This window comes from Taeniopygia guttata, chromosome 1, assembly GCF_048771995.1.
Source record: "Taeniopygia guttata chromosome 1, bTaeGut7.mat, whole genome shotgun sequence".
NCBI lineage: Eukaryota > Metazoa > Chordata > Aves > Passeriformes > Estrildidae > Taeniopygia > Taeniopygia guttata.
In genome coordinates, this window is record NC_133024.1 from 57,634,069 (window position 1) to 57,638,363 (window position 4,295).

Here is a 4,295-nt window from a genome sequence, read left to right on the forward strand (position 1 = left end):
CAGCCTCCTTCTGAAGACACAAAAACAACTTTCTCATAGGTGATTTCCATGTCTACACATACTTAACAAAATTAATTTTAAAGAAAAGTTTGTAATCATTTGCTTTCTATAGGCAGTCACAAAGCATGTAAGAAGTAAAAAAAAGCATCCTGCTCATGGATAAAGAGCTGGCACATATGGCATGTATGTCTCGAGAACATGTCTGTACACACCATGCCACAAAAGCCACAGTGACCACAATGTTTATCTATTTCCAAAAGGTAGGCAACAAAATGCCTTCTCCAATTCAAGCTTCAAGCAAGCAAATTCCTATTTACCTTCATATTGGATTCAAAGAGAGAAAAGTAAAGATCTCGTGCTGCAAAATCTGATTTTGAAGGAAAAGTTCTGAGGCAACACAGGGATGGCAGTAAAACCAAAAAGCCAACAGTATGAAGAGATGTTGTGATATTCCCTGCAGTTGTAGCTTAGACTACAGTTCTAACCATCCACAGCGACCCTAGTACTCTACAGTATTTACTACCAGTAAAGTAGTAAGTTTCTCACTGCCATCACAACCATAATACCTTGGTATATTAAAGAAGTTACAACATTTGGGGAAATTTGGAGCAGGATGTTCCTTGAATCTGACTCTGGAGCCAGCAGAAAACAACTGAAAGCCTTCCTTTGGCCAAGGTTTAGGGAAGAAGAGGAATGAGTTTGTCATCACAGTGTCTCCCACCACAGGTGGGTCTATGTTTGTCACAGCACTACAATTCTGCTATCCTTGAAACTTAATTACCCGTGTGATTTTACTAGGAGGATTAGAATGGCAGAGCAGATTAGAGTAGAAAAAGGGGATAAATTCAGGCTGGTGAAAAAGATGGAAAACAGGGAGCAATCCCATATGGTTAAACAGACTGAAAGCCAGTGATGGGAAGGCAAGCAGAATCTTTTTTCTAAATCTACCATTCCCTTTCTCCCCACTTAAAACAAATGAACCCTTTGTCCTTTTCATACAGGAATCACCCTCCACTTGTATCTACACTGAGAAAGCAAAAAGCAGCTGGGAGCCATGGAAGGGGGGATATCTGGCTTCTACCTCCCATGTAACACTTCACCCCTACTGCAGCACAAAAAAATTCCAATAAAGTTTCAGTGAAGAACAGACTAATCACTTGTTCCATGCAGTGTAGGGAAAAAAAAAAAAAGTAGTGAAGCATGGAACTACAGTTGGCAGTGAACTCATTGCTGATTGACACGTCTGGGTGGACAGAATCTCTGCTCTGAAAGGGCCAAAGAGAGACTGAACCAGGAGCACCATCTTCTGCTTCTGAGAGGCTCAGCTGGCCTTTTACAAACACACATCTACAAACTGGTCTTTCACAAGCACATATATCAAAGATGAGAGAGGCAACCTTAACCTGCAGCAGGGATCTTCCCCAAGAGCAGAAGCAGAGAACAATCCCATCTATATTATTAAATGGGAACTGTTAAATCTTGCTGTCCTCTTCCAGTATTTGCATCAGTACTCAGATCACTGAAGTCATCACATCACATCAGACACTGAGGTGACACTGCCTTGGTCTTCCAGATAGTACTATGTACAGATGAACAAAAGGCTTGGGGAAAAAACCCTCAAGCAGTTGAAACACAATTTAAATACCATCCACTCTATCCTTGAAGGCAGTTCTCTTCCTCCAGCCAACTCATATCAGTGCTGCTACATATTCCACTCACCCTCTCCAGTCCCAAAGGAAATTCCCTTTGTCCCTGTTTTTTTTAAGAACCTCTATTCAATGCCCAAGCTACTGCTAGTATTCTCTTCATCTACAGCTTCTGGTACAATTTTGTGTGTGTGTTCACCAAGTTCATGAAGCATCTTCCCCCCCCAGCTTCCTAAGAAAATTTTGCCTACTGATTTAATCCAATCCTCTCCAAACAAAAACCCCAACACCTCTCCCCCCACACACATTGCACTGTACCTATAAGGCAAGAACACATGCTATTATTGATTAACCTAAACTCGAAGGAGGAATACACACAGATTATCTGCCTGTGCTCAGAAACATGCTAGAATTATGTCTAGACCTGCAAACTTGGTTTACAGGATTGAGATGGACAGAGTGCTCTACCACTTGATTGCTACAAGTTTTAGCCCGAAGCTAAAGCATTATATTTGCATTACATATGCCTCAAGAGTATGTAAGTAGCAATGTGTTTTATTTAACTTTTTGCCTTAAACTAAGTGAATTGAATCTCAAAGCAGTGAAACAGTACCCACTTAATACAAGAATATATTGTGTTTATCTGACATCATGCTCCCCTGGTCTTTCAGTAAGCGAAAGACAGAGGAACCTCTCCCATGTTCTCTTCCGTAAATAAGAGCAACTTGATTGACAGAAAACATCTTCAAATTACTTTTTAATTTCTATTTAAGAGATTTTTTTTTACCCAGACTTTTTCCCACAGCAAGCCTTTGCTAAGCTCTGTTAAGTATTCTGAATGACATTTATAAAGCAAGGCTGGCCAAGAGACAAGAACCCAATTTTGTGACAAAGTGAAGCACTCAGACATTTGTGTTCCTTCTACATTAAAAAGAAAGAAATGCTTTTGCACATAAATAAAAAGTGGCAAAACACTTATCTGGGAGAATGGAGTTCAAGTACCTATTCCAAATCAAATCAACTCCAATGTTAGCATCCCATATGGATGGGCAAATGCTCTACATATCGAGCAAACAGCTACTCAGAATCGTCTGAAGGTCAAGAAAAGCCTCACACCAAAGCTAAAAATTCTTCTCTGAAACATGTCCCAAGTATATGCTTTGAGAAACTTCTAAGAAGCCACTATTCAGTAAATGTCAAGAGGTAAGGCACACAAAACCCTTCCTAAATCCAATCCACCTCAGTTCATTGCATTCAAAGAGCAGGGTAACATTCAGTTCTGAAGGTTATCAAATCTGAACTTTGGAAAACGGGTATCAATTCTGAAGCCAGAAGTGAGACAAAAGAAACCACTGCCCAGCCTGCACTGGATAATCATGATCTCAGTACATAAAGAAAATGCAATTATGTCACGACTTGTAGTCATAGTCTACATCCAAAAACCCCCTCTCTTTAAAATCTCACAAATGTTAAAAAGCCTTTGTGTCTCTCTACTGTACATGCACAATAACATTAGTGGGGGAAAAGCCACTGCACATTCCCAGCATCACTGCAAAATCTAGGTTCCTATTCCTCAGGAGAACAAAATATATCCTTCCTTCCTCCTCTTTAATTTTCAATCATCATTTAATACCTAACAGCTGCAGACTTCACTCATCCTATTAAAAACACCTGTTCTAACAGCCTTTCTATTTTACCAAGCTCATCCAATTGACACTGTAGGAAAATAACACGTCCAATACAAAGACAACAGGCAGAATAACAAATGGGCCTGAAAACCCTACATAATTAGGAAAGCATGGAAAAGTAGCAAACTTAAAACAGCATCCAATGGTTAGCAAGGAATGAAGTGGCTTTCATGGTGCTATCAATATTTGCAATTCATGGCATTTCTATGATGACAGAAGATTTGGCTATCTCTGAATTCCCAAGAGACAGTGGCACACAAACAAGGCACATTTAGTACAACATTCTGAGTACATCTCTCATGGAATTTGAAACAGAAAGGCTGAGGTTGGAAGGCACCCCTGGAAATGCTCGTATCCAACTCCCTCACTCAAGAAGGGGCATCTTGAGCCAGGTGCCCAGGAGCATATCCAGATGGCTTTTGAGCATCTCCAGGTCACTGCAAACTTGTATTCAGGAAGTACAAGCACAGACAGTACATAGATTCTCAATTATTTTTCTCAATTGTTATTTACAATTTGATCATAACAATAAAGCTGCACTAAGGGAAACAATTAAGGACATACAAGTTGTTCTTTAAACAATTTCTATTATTCAGAAATTATGTAACTTGAAACAACTGCTTGCTAGCTTTGATTCCAGGTAAATTTATTTTGAATTTAGAAGGTAGACAGAGGACCTACTTTTCTGTAAAAATTTCTAGTCGCAACAAATTTGCTATCTTCCATGACTGTGACTACAGTTCAACTTATCACAGAGGTGAAAGGACTCCAAAGTGGGTGTTTTGTATCTACATCAAGAATAGTAATCTCATCCTCTTCACTGAATGCACATTTTGCTCCTATACATGCCAGCTTTTCTTTTGAAGCAGTACGTTCACATCCTTACTTACATGCTTTAAGTGATTCCCCTATCAAAAAACAATACTAAAAATAAAATAAAGCAGCTTCCTTATAGAAAAAG